Source organism: Ambystoma mexicanum, chromosome 6q (assembly GCF_040938575.1).
Source record: "Ambystoma mexicanum isolate Mex_15411 chromosome 6q, UKY_AmexF1_1, whole genome shotgun sequence".
Taxonomy (NCBI): domain Eukaryota; kingdom Metazoa; phylum Chordata; class Amphibia; order Caudata; family Ambystomatidae; genus Ambystoma; species Ambystoma mexicanum.
The window spans coordinates 939681145-939706152 of NC_090937.1; the positions used below are offsets into that span (position 1 = coordinate 939681145).

The 25008-nt window shown below is 47.2% G+C and overlaps 1 protein-coding gene across 2 annotated transcripts in view; it reads right to left on the reverse strand.

Annotated features, from left to right (window-relative positions):
- AGA (aspartylglucosaminidase) overlaps positions 1-25008 on the reverse strand; it is a 339637-nt gene that overhangs the window by 194071 nt on the left and 120558 nt on the right. The window lies entirely within an intron of this gene.

Below are 25008 nucleotides of genomic sequence, written 5' to 3' on the forward strand. Positions count from 1 at the left end.
ACTTGCATACAAATCTTTTGAAAGAGGTGATGAGCACATTTCATATTATGACCATTAGCCAACTATCACAATGTTTTGGTGGATATCTGTATTGCTGAACCAGTCTTACAAGTAAATAAGAGAATTCAGGCTCATATGACCAATGGTGTAGTGGACACCCTCTAAAAAAAGGCCCCTTTGCTTATGTTCTCCTAGTTTGCTAAATGTTTGTAAGCGCTTGGATATGCCAAAGAACAATACAGGTACGGAAGATCAATGAATCACCTGATCTAGGACTTAACAATTACAAATTCAGTCAAATGATCGCAAAACAGCTACGTTGAATGACTGTTTGGTTGCTATCAGTTTCATTCAAGCCATTCAAAAAGTTTAAATGAATCTGTCATTTCATGAAATAAACACAGAAATAAAAGAAAATTAAAGCTACACAGCGCAAGGTAGAACAAAAAGAATAGATGCCCTTAAACAGAAAAGTAGTAACGGTTTACATGTCTTAACTACAGTGCTTCAGAGGAGTTACTTTTCATAGATCACAGCTTGAAATTTCAATACTAGCCGTTCCCGGCGTAACATACGCTATTCTTAGCATATCTTAAAGCTCAATATTGGTTGGTAACATATAGGGTCTCATCTGTCCCCCTTCTTAAATACCACTGATCGCTTCGAGGAAGGGGGCGTTGGTCGAAGTGACTTATTAATGGTCATTGAAAAGGCTAAACGTATAGGTAACTGTCTTTTGAATTTGAAAGGGATTTTTGCATCAGATGGAATGAGAGGTATGCGCGGTATAAGAACAGTATCTAAGTAACATCGATTACACGGGCCTCTATGAGGCATCTTTGTAGACGCGCAATTGTCAACCTTGTTCCGAGTCCTTGTGATGGCATAAGATTGCATAGTAGCATAATCACTGCACTGCACCCAATTTCAGTTTCAGTTTGTGAGGAGGCATTCGTCCTATAGCGTTTTGCTCTTTAGAGACTGAAAAGTTGAGCCATTAATTAACTGTTCATTGAAACTAGAACCGCCGTGCCCTGTGTGACGAGAAGCGGGGGGCCGGTGGAGTGAAGAAGTAACTTGAAATTATTCCGAATGTTTGCAATAGTGGAAGGTTAAGGTGAATGCACAGAAACGTGCTAATTCTGTTTATTAAACTGATAGCAGTTGTTGAATTGGAAGGACACACAGAGGTGCACTTTGCCATTTAGACAGCAGATGGCAACCCAACACTGATTAATTGCATCAGCTGATCACAGAAACCTACCTACCCAAGTGTGTATATATATATATATATATATATACACACACACACACACCATCTTCGGATACTTATAATACACCAAGTGCCTCACATACCTAAAGCTTCAGGGAGGAAGGCAGTTGAGGTAAATGGGCTACATCCATGCAAATGAAGGTTGCAAGGTTACCTACAACTAAAGTCTAGAAAACAAAATACCAAAATTGGAGATTATAAACCAGATTTGTAAAAGTAGGCAGAGAGTGATCATTTCAGGTAGAAGCGGCTGGGTGCCAAGGGCCCTGATTTAAAAAAAATAAAAAGCAAAAAAAAAAAAAGCATTAAAGTCTTAAAAAGGACTTTCTCCAGATGGTCTCGGCCCATCAAAATGGAATTCAGGGGCTTGTCAAGTTCAACCAGGGACTGAGTTTACGTATGGTTTGTTGATATCAGAGAACCTAACCAGGGTGAAGTTCGAGGGAACAATAATTTGAACAGTAAAACAATTGAAAAATCTTCCAAATCGAATGAAAAATAAAAAAATAGGTACTAACAAACCAAGGAAGAAAAAAGCAGCGATAAGCCTAGCACCCATAGGATTTGGTTCATGCTGCTTTCAGTATGTATTATTCCAGTTGCCCCCAGAAGAAGGTTTGTAATTGAGTGTGGACGGTTCTCCCATTTGGAAAAGCTTTTTTGGTGCCATTTTCCCCATTGGCAAGAGGGGTGGCTATTGGAACTATGCAAACATTGAACAACGCCACAACGCCAGCATGCGATTCCTCAGGTCACACGGTTATTGCCAAAGCTAATCTGAATGTGATTATACAGACTAATCCGAATTGGGGGGGGGCGAGGGGGTAGTGTGCGACTGCCACCAACATTTTATGCTGAATCAACTTTTAAGTTAGTTATACTGCACGTGCATTTGTAAGTAATCATGACCAAGGTCCCATTGAAAGTGATCAGTTGAGTACAGCAGAACCCTCAATGACAAATTCAGTGCACAAGGGTGCAACCAGCTCAGTTCCTGTCAGGGCCCCATCTGGGAAAGTTAGATGAGCCATAATTTTAACCAAAACTTTTAGTCGAGTGTGAACGGTGTAATACCTAAGGGAGGAAATAAAACATGGGAATGGCTGGGACACTGGAAACTATGGAAATCGCCGAGCCGAGGCATTTATTAACTGGGATTTGGATAACAGGGCTCCTGTATCCTGAAATAATGTATGTTTGACCAAGTTATCCCAGCAGTGAGTAGAGTGTGCCCTGCAGTGAGTGAGCAGAGAGTGTGTCCCTTTGAGCTCCCACCCATTATATAAAAGCGGGTGACATGTCCAGGTTTATTGTTGGGCAGAACTAAGCTAGACCTACCCCCAAGAACCGGATAGGTCAGCCCATGGTGGTTGCCTCCTCCAGGAGGGGACTCAGTTTAGGGGGTTGTGTTTTATGAGGTTCAAAGCCATCCCACAGTCCCTTTTGTCAAAAATCCATCTTAACATAAAATCACACATTTATACAGTTGCTGCATTTTTGCAAATTACATAAGCAGATTACTTATTTCACACAGAGCATGGCAGTCCAACTCTCCAGTTTGTAGGACTTTGTTTCCTCTGTCTAATAGTTTTCCGTTGTTTTCAATTAAATTTTACCTAAATTCTATAACTTTATACATGTGTATAGATTATCATAAGGCATGTGAATACTAAATTTCAAAGTTGAATCATGTACATTTTCCTTAGAATATCCAATTGACTGCCATTTCTGTCCCCAATATGCCAGTGAAGGCTACCGCGTCTTAAATTAAAGCCACCAAAATTGCATCTAGATTGTGAAACTTTCACCTTACAGCGTTGTCCAATTTCGGAGATAAAAAGTCTTGAAATGCATTAATAAAATAGCCTTTTTAGGCAAATGGTCAGCATGGTTTACCAAATAAGGGCATAGCTCACAAGGCTGCTCTGGAGTTGGCTTTGAAGCTCCCCAGTAGAAGTTGAGGGTAGGTGATTTTCAAAAGGTTGCACGTATGTGTTCCAGAATCTATTGTCTCAACCTCGAGCACCGACAAAAGTCTAATGAGCATGCAATATGCTGCATCCTGGTCCATTCAAAGTTTCAAAGTGCATAATTAACACGTAGGCATCCCAGAAATCGCTTGTGGCTTCTCCTGGGGGTAGGGCATTCCTGTTGTCAGCCCCCACATGTCCCTTTAGCCATAGTAGAAACCCTGTTTAGGCTGATTTCCCAGTACAACCAAAAACATTTATTTTATTATGAATCAGAAGCAAGCCTGTTGAAATAAAAAATCCCATATATGTTTCCCAGCAAACCCCCCTTTACATTGCTAGGCCAAGACAGGGCCTTATTCAACATGACACTTTTAAAACAGGTATTTTTCCTTATTTGCAAAAAGCACATTTTAACACGTGGTGAAGTCTGCTGGCGTGTCCCTTTCAAAAGGTTTTCTCTTCCATCTGACTTCATAACATTATTTTGCAGCCCTAGTCTGTTTCTCTGATACATCAATCTGTTCAGGACGCAGGTCCACTGAAATGGACATGAGTCCTTAGAGCTAGAGTTTCTTTTGAAGCATTGATTTTTGACATTTTGTAACCCAAAAGTCGAGCGTTTTTCCGTGCGGCTGAAAGTAAAGCTTCTGTGGATTTCCCAGATCTGTTCTGACACAGCCTGTTATTCAGGGATAATGCTCTCTTCTGCTGGAGCACAATCTGAATATGGATGGGCATGGCAGGGCCTCACTGATAAAAGCAGTGTGATGTTGAACAGAGGAAAATAGCGTCAGGGTAGCATCCTTTTCAATGTAAAATATTCCCTTTTCAATGGGAACTTTTTCACAAGCAAACAGCAGAGCAGCACTGTTTTTCACTGCGCTTCTTTAGTACACACAAGAACACACCCTGGCAGCCTTTCTCGGTGTGCTCCCTGTTCCAACTTGCCCAATGGTGCTTGGCAAAACAGTGCAGCCATCATTTTGAAGCTGCAAAACACAGTTTTGATACAATGTTGCTCCAAGGAGCCAGCGTAGCCATTTTGTTGTTAACTGCTGAAGTGCAGCTTGGTTAGGGATGGGCATTCTGCTGAGTGGGTCAATCTATCCCACAAATCCATCACTGAAAAAAACTGAGATTGCCCTACAAAGGCTATGTATGAAGTTCCAGATGAGGACAACTGCCCCATTAAATCGTTGACACTATATCTACAAACACTCCCCCAGAATGCACCATGTTTATTTGCACTGGCCAAGAAAATGACAATTGCTGATCCCAAACTGAACACCATTTGGTAAACCTGTAGACCACTTTGCATCATTCAGCACAGTGTATTTTTGCCAACAAACCACAAGAAAGCAAAATAAAGTAGTATCTACACAAACCACTCCTTGCATGTAACAACTGTACAGACTTTAGCCAATACAGGTTTGGAAACAGGTCAAATAATGTCTGTAAATGGCCACAAAAATGAATCCTCAATCAAAAGCTACTGGACACCGCAGTACTCTGAGAAAATGGAATGGTGTGGACTTCTACACAATGTAGGAAAACCAAACAACAAATCTTCAACTTCCCCCTCTACCACAAAACCAGACACAGATACATCTATAAGCAGCAAACTGCTTATAACTTAACTGCTTCTGTTACTGCAATACCCTGCAGTAACAGAAAACAATGGAAAAACAACTGCAACAACTTTATCAGATGAATGTCCAAGCACATCATCAAACCCCAATACTGTAAGTACTATCATATGCACTCCTACAGCCAACAAAAATAATAAATATCCTAATCTGGCCCAGAAAACAAACCAAGCAACAGAGGAAACTTTTCCAGATGTACTACCAAGCACATCATCTGTCCATAATTCTCTGTCCTCAACCCCAAATATAAGCAAACCTGGAGTCCCCAGTCTTGTTCTACATGGGCAATTTATCAATTGCACCCTTCATTTCTATGGCACCACACACTTAAACCTCAAATAGACATTTTCTTTTGGAAACTACCCTTTACAACCTCTAACCCTTTTCCAAATAAATACTTAATGTCTGCAACATGTATGTATCATTCCTCAATTGTTTCTACTTTAATTAAATATTTCTCATTTATTGTACTTTAATTAAACACTGAGGGTGTTCCAATAGCTTTATAGATTTGCACCTAGGGCCATACCGGGCGTTATGTTCCCTCATACCTCATTAACTCTGTCTTCAGGGCCCATAACGCCCGGTACGGCCCTCACTGCAGGTCTATAAAGCTTATAGTATACACCGAATATGGATGGAAGGATGGAGTGGTGGGGAGAAAGGCACTCACCCTAGCACAATCACCAGTGAATATGGTACAGGAAGAAAATGACAAGTGCCTGAAGGCGTGGCATAAGAGTGCAAAGTTACTGACATGGGAGGAGAATGAAGCTGGACCGTTGCCCATAATACCCCTGAAGACACCAGCATTGTTTTATCAGAATAATGGAGAAGCATGAAGCAAAGCAGGCACAGCAGTACTGATGGACCATTACTAGGCGTGAAAATGAAAGGCATAGGAGAAGCTGGTGAGGAGTATGCTCATTGGTACACAAACATGCCATCCCTGGTCGTGCCACAAAAAGATGTGAAACTTGATTAGTTTTTCGAAGTAGGACACCAACAAAAGGAAGAAGTCGTCTTTGAATGAAGAGCAAATAAGCAAGAGCAAGAAGCCAGCTGAACTGAGCAGAGTAAAGAGGAGGTAATTATTCTCAGAAGCATCAGAGACAGGCCCAGATGAGGTGCCAGCAGAACACAGATTGTTCAGCAGGACGCAAATGTTCTTTGCATCCATAATACCATCCATGCAGACATATACAAAGGCGAAGTGGCTGCAAATCACCCGTTGGGAGCTCATGGTGACGATCAACTCCACAGTGAATGGATTGAATGCAATAAAGGAAGAGCCCCAATCAGTGAGGTAGTTGGCACTCCAGAACAGATACATTCTGGATCTGCTCACAGCCATGGAAGGAGGAATTTGCATTAAAAAAAAAGAAAAAAAGAATCTGGAGTTCCTGTTGTACGTTCATGCCTGCCAACGAGGAAGACAACAGTACCCTGTCAGAACCAGTATTGCAGCTATCTCAAATGCATGCCAAAATGGAAGAAGAAGCAAAGGGGTCAGGGAAGGACCAAAGCTGGATAGCATACATATGGTCATGGATGCCGTCATGGCTGTCAGATGGACTAAAGATGATGATGATGGGTGCATTGATACTGGCAGGAGTATCTAAAAGTGGAGTGAAGATTTGAATAGCAAGGTGCAAAAAGACAGAGAAAACTATCGGAATGCAGGTCCTGAAAGATGTGAACATAGGAGCAGCAAGGGGCAAGATAGTGGCAGAAAGAGACACGCTCAGAGAGAATAGCAACATGTGAATTGTTTCCACTTGGAACAATGAGATTAGACAACCCATTTGATGCAAAGTACTATGAAGGAAAGTGGGTGTGGTGCAACCCCGAAGGGGTGTGTAGCTACATGAACTGGACATTTGAGGATCATGTGAATTACTATGGACACCTCTGAGGAATAACGAAGATATGGCAGCCACGAGCTAAAGGGCTGACATACCGTGAGGTGGTCGACTGGTTGACCAGAAGGGGGACTTAAGAGGGAATAGGGATCCTCGGAACACCCCCACCCCCCAACAACTTCGTGATGAAACAGAAGGCCAGAAACGCAAAACTGCAAGGCACAAGAGATCCTGAGCAAGGTTGCAGATGCTTGATGCAAATAACTCTATTGAACTGCAGGAGCACGTATAGACCCCGATAGAGCCATGTGTGACTAACCTATGGAGAATGCATTATAACACGGACAATGGAGAAACCGCACTATAAGGTTTAGGAAAATGACAGCAGGCCTCAGATCACTAAGCAAGGGACAAGCTGAGCCGATTCAGGCTGAACAAGGAGCAAGATGCGTGAGACAGGGCCCAAAGCCAATATGGAGTGACATTCCAATCCCCAGACGACAAAGGGACCAGCTGAAGAAAAGGGAATAAATCCTCATAATTGAGCTGCAAAGCTCAATTTTGTGGTCTCTAAAGACGTGATACAGCCAAGGAGGACAATGGACATTCTCCCGTGGTGGCACATTCTCATGAGCAGAATGGTGGTGTACACAAGTTACAAAACAGACACATAGTTATTCCCATTACATTGAAGAGGTGCACAGAGGGCCGAGAACTCGAGTCCCAGGCCTGGGGGAAGCAGCCCTGCCCAATCACAGTTTAATATCCAGGGATGGATGGTAGAAGGGCAAGGGCCAATGGTAAGCCCACTACTCTGCAACAATGTAGTCGACATATGTCATGGGGACTGGACAGGCCAGCCACCTGACATGTGAGGGCCAGTAGAATTACCCCTATAGGGTCCTGTATAGGTTATAGAATACTCAATACCCAATCACCCTGTCCGATAGGTTTTTTGAGAAGGGCCCAGGTTATGACGAAGTGATAATGCCACTTGAGGGTAAAACCGGCCTGCGAGCCAAGGAAGTGCATGATGTGCATGAATAATTCTGTGTTCCTGCAGTTTGAACTTGCCTTTTTGATCGAGTAAATGAAGGACACATCTTTTCCGATCGTGATGACTTATATGCAAGGAACATGAACTGTGAACGCAGAGACTGGGGATGCCGTGCACGTAGGAGAATCCACAGTAACAGAGGTGAGCCCCTGGAAACACGTCCAGAGGGGCGGAGCTACGCACAGCCACAGAGCCAGCGATGGAATAGCGGGAGCGATCACACTAGCTGGAGGCTACAAAGCAGGCACGTTGACCGAACAAGAGGCTCCGCACAGGAAAGGAGCTTAGAAGGGAAGCAAACTGCCTTTTCTGGTGGCACGAGCACTAAAGCTCAGTGGTGGGCTGGGCACCCAGCAATAGACGCTGAAACCAGAAACAAGCATGGAGCTGGAGACTCTAAGCTACACAATGAGGATTACGGTTCAAGCAGGACGAGCACGAACAGGGGGTTGAACGCTCCTGCCAGAGGACGCCAGCAAAGGCAAAAAGCTGTGGGGTCAGAGACTGCTGAAACCATTCACGGTATGAAACACTGGGAAACCAAAACAAGCACAGAACCCAGGTAATCTGGAATGAGAGTATTGCGAATATCGCATATAAAGGCTGGAGAAGTCACTCAGTGTGAAAGCCTGAAAGCATGGAACATGCATGCAGCCCCATGTAAATAAGAGTCAAAGAAGCACGATCACCATCTATGAAGGCTGGGGAAGTCGTGTTCAGCATCAGACAGTGAAAGATTTATACGGACACACGTCTGGTGGACCAGGAAGTCAAAGGCTTAAGCTTGATTTGTATCCAGGTTGGGGAATACAACAAATGTTTCAAAGTACTTGAATTGAGCGTTAACAAAACTAACAGAGCCACAAAAGGTGGGAGAAGAACAAGTTACTTTCTTACCTGGTAACGTTCTTTCGATGGGATGGTCCGACGACGTATTCCATATCTATGACAGGTAATCACCACAGCTGTGCTGCTTCGGAAACTTTTTTCGGCGTCTGCGTACTGCATCGATGACGTCGATGCGCCGGCGTCGAGGACCTCCTCCGACGTCCGACGTCATCCGATGTGATAAGTAGGACGCACGACGTCCGTAGCCTCAGTTGTAGTTTTTTCCCCCAGAACGTGTGACATTAGTCAACTGCCAGTCAGACACAAAGCCTTTGCAGAACGTAAGCTGCAATCGCAAAAGAAATTCTGCAGCGGGGAAGGCAGGGAGGGAGCGATATGGAATATGTCGTCGGTCCATTGTTAAAAAGTAGATACGGGCAATATAGTAGTTAAAGACTTTTTTATTTAAGTCTACTTCAAGCGACAGCAGGCACCACCTGGAGAGGCAGTACCCAACTGAAGATTTCAGAACTCCATAGAGAACTCCACAACTAATAACACTCTAAGAATACACATGCCTTAAATGGAACACTGAATATAATACATTAACAGAATATTGTGATTGGTCTGGATCTACACTCAGAACTATATTTCACTGTTAATCATTGTTCAATACAAGCCTACCTAAATAACACATAGATAAGTAGACTCAACACACCTTCCCCCTTTCAATAACACCGAGTTACCCTAGCACATAATCTCGCAACCAAAGAGGTTTACCTCTCCCTCTTTCTGTACTGGTACTAACATCTGTGTCTTGTTGAACACTCTTACTAATTCCTCCAGCTTCATACACTAACTCATTGTCATTGCCATTGTCATTTCCATCACTATTTTCTCCATCCTCTACTGCTGGACCATTGTTATTACATTTCACCAATTTTGACATGGACCAGCATTACCCACCTTCCATTATGACCACATTCCCTCTTACTACCGCTATTTTCTTAGGCCCAATAAATTTGCTCTCGATGCATTTAGGGGACAACCTGGGGTTTTTTACATACACAAGTTCACCTTCTCTCCATACCAAACTCTTGGATTTCTTTTCGGTGTCAAACCTTTCTTTGTATACATTTTGGGCCTCTTTAATAAGTGTCACCATTTTATTCCTATCAACATTCACACGCTTGGCCAAATCCAGCCACCCTGGACAGAGTTTAGTACCTGGCTGCCTGCCCTTGAGAGACATAAAAGGTGAGACTTTAGTAACAGTGTGGGGCGTCGTGCAGTAGTTCCAAACCATTTCCCTCAACACTTTCTGCCACTCCAACCCTGCCGCCATAGCCAACTGCAAGCCTCCCTTTACAAATCTGTTTGCCCTCTCCACCAGCCCATTAGCCCTGTTCTGTAGTGCCTTATACCAAACTTTTTGAAAAACTCCACCATCTTGTCAGAACAAAATTGGACACCATTATCTGAAATCAATTCCATGGGAAAGCCTTCCCTGAAAAATGTTTCTTCAAAAAATGATATCATTTGGGCCGTGGTCGCTTCACCAATTGCCTTCCACTCTATCCACTTTGAGTGGTAATCTACTAACACTATTAAGTATTTGAGATTCTCCCCCAAATTCTGTAGTGGGCCCATCAGATCCACAGCCACCTTTTTCCAGGGTTCACCCGGAACACTAACAGGTCTAATGGGTGCTTCCCTAACCACCTTACTTTTATCACTCCTCTCGCACTCTCTGCAGTTCTTTACACACCTCTCTACTTCACTGTCAACTGCCGGCCACCAATAGAATTCCCTGATCTATCTTTTGGTTCCTCCCATCCCTAAATGGCCTTAGTGAGCTATACTCACTAGCTTGGATCTGACATTGCTGGGTGGAATCACTTTGGTACCCTTCCTGAGTTTTAGACCGTCTTCTGATAAATTCAGCTCATCCTTTATGCAGTAAAAGCAGTCAAATTGTTTTTCTACAATGTTTTTGTGAGGCCACCCTGTCCTGGTCCACGCCTTGACTTGATTCAATATAAGATCCTCACTATCAGCAATCTCCCATTCATCTCTACTTATGGCATTGTATTCAACCTCAGAAATACTCACGCCCTGCTCTAAGGATGCTTCTTCTGAATCCTTGCCCTCTACCGGTAACCTAGACAAACAGTCTGCTACTACATTGTCTCTACCTGCTATGTACACTATTTTGAAGTCATAGGCTAGGAGTTCAATCATCCATCTAGAAATTCTGGGTGATCCTTTGGCCCACTCTACACTGCCTAGTAGTTGGACTAAAGGTTTGTGGTCAGTTTTTACCGTAAAAGTTTGACCCCATAGATAGAATTTGAAATGTGCTACAGCCCACGAGACCGCCAATGCCTCCCTCTCAATCACCGAATAGTTTTCTTCTGCTCCCTTCAATGGCCTTGAGGCAAACGCAATTATATGTTCAGTCTTACCAGAGTCCACCTGAGACAAAGCTGCACCTAGACCCATATTGCTTGCATCAACCGATAAAACAGTTTTTCTTCCCGACACAAACCCTCCCAAGGAGGGTGCTTGCACTATGCACTCTTATTTTCCTAAAAGCTTCATGGCATTCACCCGACCACACAAACTTCACATTCTTTTTCAACAACTCTCTTAACGGAGTGGAGATGGTGGCAAAACCATTTACAAATTTGTGGTAGTACTCCGCCAGCCCCATGAAAGAACGCAACTGATCTTTGTCTCGTGGCTGGGGAGCACTGCTGATACTATCAATAAGAGACTTTTTCGGAGCAATACCATCGCCAGAAATTCTATGACCTAAATAGTCTACTTCTCTAACAGCAATCTTGCATTTTTTTCTTTGCACAGTCAAACCAGATTCTTTGAGTCTGACAAGAACTGCCCTCAAAATCTCATTATGTTCTTCTTCATTCTCGGCAAACACTAGTATGTCATCCTGAAACACTGTTACTTTCCTTAGCCCTCTAAGCACTTCCTCCATCACGCTTTGAAAAACAGAAGCAGCGGAAGCTAACCCAAAAGGCATGCGATTGTATTTGAACACTCCCTCGGGAGTGATGAATGCTGTGAGATGCTGGCAACTTTTGGACAACGGAACCGGATGATATGCTGCTGACAAGTCAATGATGGAAAATACCTTCAGTTCCCCCAGGGTGGAAAGAGTCTCCGATATGTTAGGGAGAGGATGTCTCTCTACAACAATGTTCCGATTGAGACTGCGTAAGTCTACACATAGTCTCAGATTTCCATTTGCCTTGGCTACTAGTACAACCGGCGATAACCATTCTGTTGCTGTCATTGGCTCAATTACTCCTTTGTCCACCAAGTCATTTAATTCTACACAAAGCTTACTTCTCATCTTCAATGGCACTTGTCTGACTTTGTGTATCACCGGTTGTGCATTATTTTTTAGTTTGATATGGTGTTCAAAATTTCTAAGTTTCCCTAATTTCTCGGAAAACACTTCAGGGAACTCTTTGGTCCAGAGGTCATCATCTACTTCAGCAATAGATATTGGCTGGGGGGCATTTGCCTGTATTCTTACACCCAAGTTCTTTTGTTCTTCCCATCCTAATAAAGAAGCTCCCTTGTTTGCTACCAAAATGTTGGCCTGGCATTCTTTTCCTTTGTAACTGACGGATGCAGAAAATTCCCCCAAGATTTCTATCGTAGATTCTCCATATCCACATGCTCTAACATTAGTGGGTTTAATTGCCCCTTCACCCTTCTTCAATATGTTAACAAAGGTATCCCTTGATATTATGGTCCAAGGAGAACAAGTGTCTACTTTCATGACTAAACCGCGCCCATCAATCAGAAAGGTGTCTGCCGGACCTTTAGCCTCTCCTGAGATAGCTGAAATTTCAAAAACAAACTTGGCACTTGGTTCCTGGGTGGCTGATACTTCTTGAATGTTGTAATTTCTCCTGACAGATTCTTCAATGCTGGCCCTGTTCTCTACTCTGGGTTCGAGGAAATTTATGGAGGTAGCTTTACATACATTTGCAAAGTGTCCTCTATTCTTGCACTTAAAGCATTCAGCAAATTTGGCAGGGCACGACGGAAAGTTTGCACCATGTCTGGGGTTACCACATCTGGTACATGCATTTCTCGCAGTCCAATTCCCTTTCTTTCCGCTGGAAATGTTTGATCTTTTCTTCTGGTCTATTGCACAGACGGACATGGTGGTCGGATTTTGTTTGTCACCCTTTAGCTCCTTAACATATAATGATGTCTGTTCGATGCTCCTGGCTAATTCGAGCGCCTCATCCAGTTTCATGTCCTTGGCCAGTAGCTTCTCTTGGATCCTTGCGTTATTGGTGCACCTGAGCAACTGATCCCTGATTAGAGAATCAGTCGGGTGCTCAAATTCACATGAGTAACTTAATGACCTTAAACAGGCTACATATGATTCAACCGACTGACTGTTCTTGTACTCGCTGGAAGAATTTATGTCTTTCAAAGCTGACATTTTTCCTGGGCTCAAAATGGTCCTGTAGTTTTTTGAGAGCCAATGCATATTCATCAGCATCACCCGCCTCCAACATATGGTCTCCAGTCAGCCCATCGAAGATCCTGCGTCCTTCTGTGCCCAAATTGTGAACCAACAGTGCCTTTTTGCGAGCTGAAGAAAATCTGTCACCGCCCATTGCCACCAAGTAATTCTCAAATGTGTCCTTCCACTTGTCCCACCTGAGAAGGGGGCGGCCGGGTTCATTGAGGAACGAAGTAGGTGGAGGAATTGATGCTGCCATGGTGAAGAAAAATTTACAGCTATGTGTGTGTAGGAAGTGGCAGAGGTGGCTGTGAGGCGGTAGGTCTTCAGCTAATTGATGCAAAGAACCCAATAGTCAAATTTGTTCACTAAATGAACACTTTCCTTTGATGTACAGGCTCCTTTGTTCACTGTATGAACACTTTCCTTTTCATCTCAATATACGTTCTGGAACAATTGCAATTGCAGTGTTCTTTTTTTTTTTTTCGTGAGAGTTTTGCTGGCGGTCAGTTGACGTCACAATGGAGACCGGGGCTCTTGAAGATAGATCCGAGTCGTTGCTGGGCAACTGGTGTCACAATGGAGACCTGGGGCTCGAGTTGACACTCCCCCCACAGCGTGTGCTGCAGCGCGTGTCTGCGCGCGCCAGGACCAGCTGAGAGCCGCGTGCGCTGGCACGCAGGCGGCGAGGGGCGGAGCTAGCGCACTAACAGCTGTGAGCGGCTCGTTCGCAGCTCGCGAGCCTGCTCTGCTGCCTGTCCTCGCGCAGCTCCTTCGCGGCTCCCCCGCTGCTCTCCCCCCGATATTGCCAACTTGCCTGATCGGGTTTCCTCCTTCAAAATGTTCCTTCCGCGTCTCTTAGCAAATGCAGGCGGTGAAGGGGGTCTGCGCTCTGGCAGCTGTGCGCGGCTCCCTCGCGGCTCTCTTTTGCAAAATAAGAGCTGACTTCCTTGAATGGTCTGTCTCCTCCTTCCTTTCTTCTCCGCCCTCGATCTGCCTCGCCTGCTGTCGCTGGTACGGCGGAGAGGTACGGCGGAGAAGACACGGTGTCAGCAGCCCGGCAGAACACAGGGATAGAGCAGCTGGGGCCGGCGTCAGGGTCTGTGAGACAAATCCTCGTCGCCAATGTTAAAAAGTAGATACGGGCAATATAGTAGTTAAAGACTTGTTTATTTAAGCCTACTTCAAGCGACAGCAGGCACCACCTGGAGAGGCAGTACCCAACTGAAGATTTCAGAACTCCATAGAGAACTCCACAAATAAAAACACTCTAAGAATACACATGCCTTAAATGGAACACAGAATATAATACATGAACAGAATTTTGTGATTGGTCTGGATCCACACTCAGAACTATATTTCACTGTTAATCATTGTTCAATACAAGCCTACCTAAATAACACATAGATAAGTAGACTCAACATCCATCCCATCGAAAGAACGTTACCAGGTAAGAAAGTAATTGTTCTTCGAGGGGATTGGGTCCACCAACGTATTCCACATCTATAACAGACTCCCAAAGCAGTACCAGAGCAAGGAGGAGGGAAAGAATTTAGAATCAAAATTTAGAATTGCCAATCAAATAGCAGAGCAAAGGACCGCCTTGCCAAAGGCCAGATCCTGTCCTCGGATGGAATCGAGGGAATAGTGACGTACAAATGTATGTACAGAAGCCCAGGTGGCTGCATCACAGACGTTGCGAATAGGAACACCCCTCTGCAGGGCAGTAGATGCAGCCATACCCCTGGTAGAATGGGCCCGCAAGCCAGCCGGCAGGTCCTTACCCGCCAAGTGGTAACACCCCGAGATGGCCAAAGTCTGTTTCGTCACAGCCTGTCCCAAACGCTTTCCAGCGTAACCAATAAAGAGTTGATCGTCCACTCTGACCCGGGACATGCGTGAAACATAAAAGCTTAAAGCTCTCCTAGGATCAAGCCTATGGAGCCTGTCCTCTTCCTTACCAGGATGCGGAGGAGGATAGAATGCCGGAAGAACAACCTTCTGGGCCAAATGAAATTCCGAAACCACCTTCGGAAGAAAAGAAGGACGAACTCTAAGGACAACCCTGTCCTTATGAAATACAGTGAAGGGTGGCTTAACTGAAAGTGCCTGTAACTCACTCACTCTGCGAGCGGAAGTAACCGCAACCAAAAACACAGTTTTCAGAGTTAACAGCCTCAAAGGGCAAGAATGCAAAGGCTCAAACGGAGCACCCATAAGAAACTTAAGAACAAGGTTTAAATCCCAACCGGGCACCAGGAAAGGTAACAGAGGGAACACATTAGTGAGCCCTTTCAGAAACTGTGAAATTAAAGGGATTTTAAAGTAGGAACACTTCAGATGAGCGCTTAAAGATGGACAGCGCTGCCAGGTAACCTTTAATGGTACCCACTTGCAAGCCCCTGTGGGCCAAAGAAAGTAAAAAGGACAGAACCATGGGGATGTCACATGCAAAAGGATCCACATTCTGAACTCTGCACTAGTCGCAGAACTTACGCCAACGGCAACGGTACAGAGACTTTGTTGCTGGCCGTCGGGCCGAGAGCAACACCTCCATCACGTCTTCAGGGAGGTCCCAATCCTTATACCTCAACCTTTCAGAAGCCAAGCGTGAAGGTTGAGTGATCTGACCTCTGGATGGAGAACCTGACCACCCCCTCCCGTGAGAGCAGATCGTCTTGGTAGGGAAGACGACGTGGAGGGCAGATGGACAAGTCGAGAAGGTCCGGGTACCACGTCCTCCGAGCACATGCCGGAGCAATGAGGATCATCCGGGAACCGAACTTCCGTAACCTCCGCAGCACTTGCAGGATGACGGGGACTGGAGGAAACGCGTACAGCAGCGGGAATGACCACTCCACCACAAACGCGTCTCCTAAGGCTCCTTTTGGAGGAAATTCCCGCGAGCAGAACCTCTCGCACTTCCGGTTGACACTGGAGGCGAAGAGATCCACTTGAGGGGTCCCCCAAAGGGCGAAGATCTCCAGGAGAATATCCTGAGCCAACTCCCACTCGTGAGAGATCGTGCTCTGCCTGCTCAGAGCGTCCGCCGTCACGTTTTCGTCTCCGGCCAGATGAACTGCCGAGATCGAAACTTCCTGCTGGATGGCCCAGAACTCGAGCTGCATCGCCTCCCTGCACAGAGGAAGTGACCCTGCCCCCCCCCCCTTTTTGTTGAGGTAGTGCATGGCCACTGTGTTGTCCGTCAGGATCAGGACATTCTTTCCTCGCACAGTCGGCAGAAAAGCCTTCAGAGCTAGCCTGACGGCCCTCAGCTCCAACAGATTGATATGGAGTCTAGACTCCGACGGAGACTAACGACCACTGACTGTCAGCTCATTGGCATGAGCTCCCCATCCCATGAGGGATGCATCCGTCACGATCGTCACCTCCGGCCAGGGAAGCCAAAATGGAGCCCCCTTCATCAAGTTGCCTTCGACGGCCCACCACAGAAGGTCCCGGGTGACCGAGGGCGGCACCTGAACCGGGTCCAACATCCTGCCAGAGGACTGCGACCATTGCATCTTGAGTGCCCACTGTAAAGATCTCATCCGCAGGCGAGCCTCTGGCACCAGAAGAATGCAGGATGCCATGAGGCCGAGCAACCTCAAGAACTCGAACACTGGGAGCGTCTGGGCATGCTGAAACTTGTGCACCATCTGCTGAATGTGAAGAGCCCTCACCTGGGGAGGAAAACACTGCCCCAGGGAAGTGTCGAGCACTGCTCCGATGTAATGGAGCCGCTGTGTTGGCGTCAAATGGGACTTCTTTAAATTGAGGGAGAAGCCCAGCCTGTGAAGGGAGTGGCAGGTGACGGACAGATGATCCAGGACTTGCTCGGGAGAGCTCCCTCTGATCAACCAATCGTCCAGGTAGGGGTAGACGTGAATCCCCCTTTGCCCGAGATGCGCTGCCACCACCACCATGAGCTTGGTGAAAACCCTCGGGGCGGAGGTCAATCCGAACGGCAGGACCCGAAACTGAAAGTGCGAGTCGCCAACTGCGAACCTCAGGTACTTCTTGTGCTTGGGATGGATCGGCACATGGAAGTAAGCATCCTTGAGGTCGAGAGACACGAACCAGTCCTGAAGCTGGAGGTCTTGAGAGAGAGTAACCATCTTGAACTTCCTGAGGAGTTTGTTCAAACCGCGCAAGTCCATGATGGGTCTCAATCCCCCGTCTTTCTTCGAAATCAAAAAATAAGGGGAATACCATCCCTTGTTCCTCTCCGCTACAGGCACCAGTTCTATGGCGCCTTTCTCCAGCAGGGCTTGAATTTCCTGCGCAAGGAGCGGATCCGGACTCTGCAAAGAGAGGTTCCCCGGTGGATTGTCGCGAGGCCTGTGCCGAAAAGGAAGACAGAAGCCGTGGGTTATGATCTCCAGAACCCACACATCTGAAGCAATGGCACGCCACTCTACAACATGCTGCGCCAGCCTTCCCCCAACCGGCGAACCATGGGACATGGCCTCATGACTGAGTGGTAGCGGCTGCGGCGTTACCTGAGGGCAAAGAGGCAACTGCCCGAGCGGCCTTGGCACCATGGGTACCCTGTCGTCCACCTCTGGTACCCCTGCGTTGGCCTCTTTGACTGCCAGCTCCTCTCGCTTTACTGAAGGACGAGTAATAGCGAAAGGAACCACCCCTCCATTGCTGTCCCCTAGGACGAAAAGGCGGAGGTTGGCGAACTGCAGCGCCCAACGACTTTGCTGCAGCTTTTGAGGTCTGCAACCTCTCAAGGCTCTCGTCAGCCTTGCTGCCAAAAAGGTGTTCACCGTCAAAGGGCATGTTGAGGAGCCGGGACTGCACATCAGGCGCAAACCCCGTGACTTCCGCAACCACGCAAACCTGCGTATCACGGTGCTCGCCGCCATGGACCTGCTGACGCATTCAGCCATGTCCAAACCCGACTGAACGGACTCACACATGGCATCCTTACCATCCATAGCAAGGAAACCATCCCGTTCGTCCCCTTCGGGAATATGTTCAGCCGCTAACGCAACACAGTTCCAAAGAGTGTGTGTGAAACGAGACAAGGCACAAATGGAGTTGGCCGCCTGAAGCGCCATACCACCAGAAGAAAACACTTTCTTCGCCCAGCCATCAAAACGTTTGTCGTCCCTATCAGGAGGGATGGTAGGGTACAACGCCTGCTTTGCCGGGGCCGCCTGCACCACCAAACTCTCCGGAGTGGGGTGCCTGGTCAAGTAGCAGTGGTTGCTACTGGCTGGATGGTATTTTCGCGACAAGGACCTGCCCACCGCCGGGAGACTCTCCGGAGCAGTCCAAGCCGCCGCCACCCTTCTCTGTAGAGCCATATGAAACGGCAGTACCGGGTCAGTTGGGGGACCAACATCAAGGATGTCCGTGAGATCATCCTGCACAAACTCCCCTGGGGGAGCAGACCATCCCAAGTACTCGGAAACCCTAGCCATAAAGCGCCGGTACGAGGAATCGGCATGAGAGCCAGGCTCAGGCCTACAAAACTCCACCTCCGGAGAGGTGTCCAGTCCACTGGCATCATGCAGTGACTGCCTCAAATCATCAAACTGACTATGGCCCGAGACAATTTCATCTGGAACCTGACTAGGAACCAGGCCATCAGAATCCTCATCCACCTCTGAAATATATTCCAGGTGGCGAAAAGAAGGCACCCGAGAGTGCTTGCTCTTAACCAGAGCCTTCCTAGGGGGTTCCCCCGTGCCACGGGGTACCTCCGACACCCCGGCCTCGGAAGGCGTCGAGTGAATCAGCGCCGGCGCCGAGAGAACAGGCATCAGCATCGAGTAAATCGGCGTCGACGTCAGATGCAGCGCCGCCAGCATCGACGGCGTCGACACAGTCCTCGAAGCCGGAGCTCTGAGCGTGTCCTTCGACGACCTGAGCGTCGACGGCTTCGACGACTTCCTCGAGCCGGAGCCTCGAGAAAGCCTGTCGATGCCCTCGACGCCTCTTGTCCGAACGGGACCTCTCCCGTGACTCGTGCCGACCACTCTTGTGAGCGGTGTCTCTCGTCCTCTCACGACCGACCCCACTCAGGGGCGCAGACGGCTTAGTACCCTGTGACTCGAGAATCGCCAGCATTTTCTTCCCGAAGGAAGCCCATTCTTCCGGCATCGCACGGCTGGTGGGGTAAGCGACGTACCGGGCAGAGTCCTCAGAAGAGGACCTGGAAGACTACCGCTGTCGGCGCTTCCGAGAATGCCTCGAAGAGGCCGAGGAGTGGCGAGACCGACTCCTAGAAGGAGACCCACGAGACTTCCGACGATGACGCGGAGAGTCTCCTCTCGAATCATCCGTCGAAAGCCCTGCAGACTTCGACTTCCGGGGCTTTGACACCCGACCTACCGACAACTTCTTCTTACGTTCACGTAAGGCTTTGGACGTGAGCGACTGGCAGTCGATACAGCCATCCGTGTCGTGGGCCTCCCCGAGGCACCAGAGGCAGGCGTCGTGCGAGTCCGTCACCGACATCTTGGACCCACACTCCCCGCACTTCTTGAAGCCCGGACGCAGGGTCGAAGACGAAGTAGAAGACATCTTCACACAAAGGAGATTCACACAAAAACGAAGAGGTTCGAAGAACCGAGAAGAACAGAACTCCAAAGAGTCGAGGCGTTAACCGAGATTCACGAAGCAACACGTTCGCGGAAAAAACGGAACTGAGGCTACGGGCATCGTGCGTCCTACTTATCACATCGGATGATGTCGGACGTCGGAGGAGGTCCTCGACGGCGGCGCAACGACGTCATCGACGCAGTAAAAAAGTTTCCGAAGCAGCACAGCTGTGGTGATTACCTGTCATAGATATGGAATACGTCGGAGGACCCAATCCCCTTGAAACGAGAATACATGCAAAAGTAATCCTGGAGGGATTTTTACTACTGGTAAAAGCCAAATTAACGCTGGAGGAATTCAGCCAGTGGTAAACAAAGAATGAGAAAGCAAGAGGAACTGTCTTTTGTTCCACAAAGAGGGAACAAGGGCTGGATATAGTGTAGGAATATCCCAACAGAACTTAAGACTGAGATAACTCCTCCAAGTGCCAGGCCAGGCAGAAGCCCATGCCAAGGCTGGTGTGCAAGCCTCCTTTTCTTTTTAGATGAGCTTTTCTAAATTGGTAGGGCCAGTTAGGAACATAGCAATTTGGACTCAGGATTTTATATTTTGGAAGACAAGCACCCTTAGTTTTTTGTTTTAAAAGGCAGGGAATTTCCCTCACAGAGATAGGCATTCCTTTTATTTTGAAGCCTTCGAGCCCCCCTTTGCCCCGCCCCCCAGTACTCAGATTGTATTGTACTTTGAATTATGTTTTAACCTCAGACCCTTGAGCTAAATCAGCCTCTGATGCACACAGGGTTAGCTCTCAGTTAATCACTACTCTCAGATGCAGACCATCAGAGGAGTATAAATGCAGCCAGCCCCAACTGCTGAGTGTGGGTCATTAAAGCAGGTTATCTGACAGTTGGAGGAGTTTGGAATGCAATACAAGGACTGTGGAGGAAAGAAGGGGGGTGGGGAGAAAGTGTTGAGGGGGTAACAGGCAGAGGCCATGAAGGTGTTTACAGTAGGCATAGATGGTAACAACAAGAGTTGGAGGAGGTGGTAACATTTGGAGAGGGTGGTGACAAGTGCAGAAAGAGCAGAAGGAACAAGGAGGCAGGGTTGGTCCAAGTTTAGAAGCTACGAGACGCAGCAGTGAAAGCAGAGCAGGAGTGGAAAGAACGCTAGAAGAAAGTAGGTCCAGTGGTGTGACCCTGAAGGTGGAGAGGAGGCCTTGGGACTAGAGAACAGTAGTTGTGACCCCCCCCCCCTTCTCCCCAAACTCCAACACCTTAGATAAACTCATTGTCTCTACAGCAATTAGAGGTGAGACAGCCAGAAATCAATGGGGGACTTCAAGAAGAGGAATTGGTGCTGAACTTGTGGAAGAGACTTGGTGCTATACAGCAATGGGTAGCTCTAGCTTGTGAACTAGGGGAGGCAACTACCCTGGGATGAGGACGACATCTCAAGATTGGTCAGTAAGGGGTGTTAATGCAGAATTCCTATTTTGGAGGATGCTACAGCCTCAACATTTTTCTTCATTTCCCTTTAATGTTTAGATCACCTGTTTTAGACTTCTCCTGCCATAATGAGCCTTTTTAGCTTAAGGTATGGTGCGTTATATTGTGTTGCCCCTAAGGCGCTTAGTACCAGGGGTGCTTCTCAGGGTTGCCATTTAAGCCATTTTTCAGTTTAGGGCAACCATGAAGTGGGTTTAAAATGGCTGGTCCAACCACACAGGCTCTTTGTGAGCCCACACATGCACCCTCTATATTGGTCCTAACTTGTTTAGGCAACTATAGGTCACTGGGACCTACTGCTCACCTTCTGTGTGGTGGCTAGCATTAAGTGGCAGTCCTAATAACCAACAACAATGGTTGGTCATCTCACACTTTGCCCAGGCCCCTTTAGTGTTTACTGGGCGGCAGTAGGCTCTGCCCACCGCTGCTGCTCACTTGCTGCTTTGTTTCTGGAACTTGGACGTGGCAGGTCTGCTAACCTGCTGAAGGCGCTTACCTGCACGTCAGGTAGTTTATGGTGATTTCAAAGCACTTACTTGGACAAAACCTGCTGAGTGCCGTGGCTTGGGTATATCCCGGTATGGAATTTCCACCCCTGGCGGTCCAGTCCGGGCTTCCTGAAGCCTTCTGCTGTCCGAGTCATTTACCACTGCATGCCAGTCCCCTGCCGTGATCTTCTGTTTGGCTTGAGTCACTGCTGTTGTCTAGTAGGGTTATGAGACTACACCAACATGCAAAGTCCTCTACTGAGGAAGTCAGAGGGCACCTCAACAAATGTCACCATCCTGGGATTGTTTGCTGATGAGCTGCCTTATTTTCTGTCCACCGAGCCACAGAGAGCAGTCTTCCTAAAGTTCCTCACTGTGTTTTCCAATTAAGGCTCTAAAGTCCACATTGTAGGAAGACCCTTTGTTCCTCTCCTCGATCATCTGGATTGTCACTGGCTTAGGAATTCAAGACCCGGGGTACAGAATACTAGAAAACATACCCAAGGAAGGAACACCTGTACCTACCAGGGAGTTTCGTGCTGCTGGAGCCATTTTCACCTAAACCACTGATGTGAGTACTTGTTCAGCCCCAAGGGTCCCTTGTTAAACTCACCTGGTATCCACAGGGACGCCACCCAGCCAAGTTACTCGCTGGTATGCTTCACATCAGGGCAAAGCTGAGGTCTGCGGGGAAGGTTCTGCCTGAAAATACAGGAGGACTGTGTTCAAGACTGACCGACTCGGGTAAGTATCCTCCCTCCACCCCCGTATGATTTCAGTCACTCTGGCGCCCTCTCCTCACCTTGTGGTAGAATTATGCGTGCTCTCCGTCCTGCCTTCTTTGCAGGGCGCGTCGTCTTTCATGGGTGAGTGCGGTCCAGTTACTTTACTGACGCCGGCCCGTTTGATTTTGTTCAGGTAGGTCTTTTTGCTGTTCTTTAGTTTTGTTGCTATCCTGCATGCTGTTCTTTGTTTAAAATGTCTTTTTTCTCCCTTTGGTATGCAGAGCTTTAGCGCGGCGAACTGGCTTGGTTGAGCCCCGCTGGTAAATGATGGCACATTAAGAGCGCTATGATGCTGTAAGTAAGCGCTATGCACTGCGAAGTCTTGCCTTTGATAACCTGCGTTTTCCTTCCTTGTACATCGCGGTGTTCTTCAGCGCGAGTGGAATGCCCGGAGTGGTGCCAGCCGAGAGGCGACCAGCCAGGTAAGCCTTTTGAGCAGTTCGTAATTTGAAATGTCTCTACTGCTTTCTTTGATGTTGCCTCTATCTTCCTCAGGATCTTTCAGGTCATTCTGTCGGGGAGGCGTGCAGATTCGAGGAAGCTGTTCTCAGTAGCTGCAAGTGTTTAAAGATGAAGACTGCAGGTAAGATGCTGCTGCTAATGATGTTCCTTTAGTCTCCTTGCAGGTTCTGCTTCTCCAAGGTTCGAGGGAATAGCTGGACACGGTGAGCGTCACGTTGCAAGCTGCAAGGTAACGCGAAGCGTGTTGTCTTGCTCGGGTGTGGTTTAAATAGCCCCAACAAAATAGTCCATGTAAAGTAGTCCCTAGGCAACCACACCCAAAACACTAAACCGCATAGCTTGGTTCTAGCTATGTGGATGCCTCCATGTTGGCTGACAATACAATAAAGTAGTTCCCAAGCACATTGTTTTTCATGGTGTATGAGCCTGGAGCCACAGGCGCCAGGACTGGCCCCATGAGGGCTTTTGAAGAGGATGCCAGTCTCTAGAGGCCCGAGTCCTGACTCCACCTTGCCAATGGGTTTGCCAGAGGGGGTTTTGGGCGAGGGTCGTGACATCCCTCTGGTCTGGGGTCGAGATTACTGAAACACATTAGAGACCAGTTTTCAAACAACGTTTGTTTTCCTTGCCACATCCTGCTTTGCAAGAGAACCCTGTGTGCCATCTGTGGGTAAAGCATACCAAAAAAAGAGCTTCTTGGGCCTGCAACACATAGGCCTTCAAGCATGAAAGCCATTTGGAAAACTGTGCCTGGCTTTGCCTCCCTTATCCAGTCTCACCTGGCCATCCAGCCTAGGTGAATGAAACCAAGGGGCAACACCAGCAAAGGGCAGCTACCCGTTTGAGCCTTCTGGGCCCAAAAAGGGCCTTGGGTCAAAGCCCCTTGTAGGGTGTCCTGACCCACGTTTAAGCTACCCTGCTACAACATTTGGTGCTGTGGGCTTAGGAAATTCAAGATGGCGGAAAACCCACATGTGCGCCGAAATCCAGGAAAGCTGCGCAGTTTGTGCGCCCACCAAAATGGTTGCCTCACTTGCCACCCACCAGTGCGAGAATGAAAGGCCGGGTTGCCATGAGGGAAATGGGTTGCCAAAGGAAAAACAGTAGCGCCGGTTAGCTTCAAAGCGCTTTAAAACCACCATTGGACTACCCGCACAGTAGTCTGAAACCATTGGGAATGGCAATGCTGATTGCCAAATGCAACCTAGAAGTGTGGGGAATTCATTTCTTAAATCCCAAAAATGAGTGCAGTACCAGTACTCACCACTATCCAAAAGCCGGCGTTTTAAAACCACTCTGTGTGTTTCTGAAGGCAAGTCAAAATGCCTATTTCTAACAGTGCAACATGTGCAAAATATTTACTGAACACCAGCAGACATTGGCAGAATGGAGTTTTGTGTGCCTACAGAATCTGGGAAATGAAGATCATAAGACAAGGTTTATAACAAGACTGGCTGAGCTGTGGATTGCAGCAGTTTAAGTTGCACTGGATTTAAAGACACTAAAATCGAAAATGTTTAGATTAAATGAGTGACCTATGTTTGGTGTCACATGCCTTTGTAACTGTTGAAATGTCATAGTTTTGCACTTAGAATCAGCATTCTAGCTGCATGTGTAAAATTGCAAGTTAAGTTAAAAAGCAACAAAAAAACCTGCCAGTTAGCTGAAGGTCTGGCTTAAGGAACTTGATTTTGCCTAGCAACTACCCATCAGGAGTGAAACTTGAGTCACCACTGTGTTCCCAGGCCAACCTTCCTTTTGCTGCCCAAGCTAAGGATATGCCATCTATCTGATAATTGAATTATCTGTGCTCTGCAAGAGAGTGAACAAAGCCCTCTTCACTCAGGCAAAGGTTTTTATTACCGCAGTCGTAAATTGTAGCTTCCTCTTGGCAGGAGCTGGGAGGAGCACTGCCTGTGAGAGCAAGCTGGCTTGGCAGAACTGGAAAGAACCAGAAATTCAACCTTGTGCTGAGGGTAAACCACACCCCTTTGGAGCCAGAACATAACTTTAAAAAGATGAATAACTCATAGAGCGGACATGTGAAAATTTTAT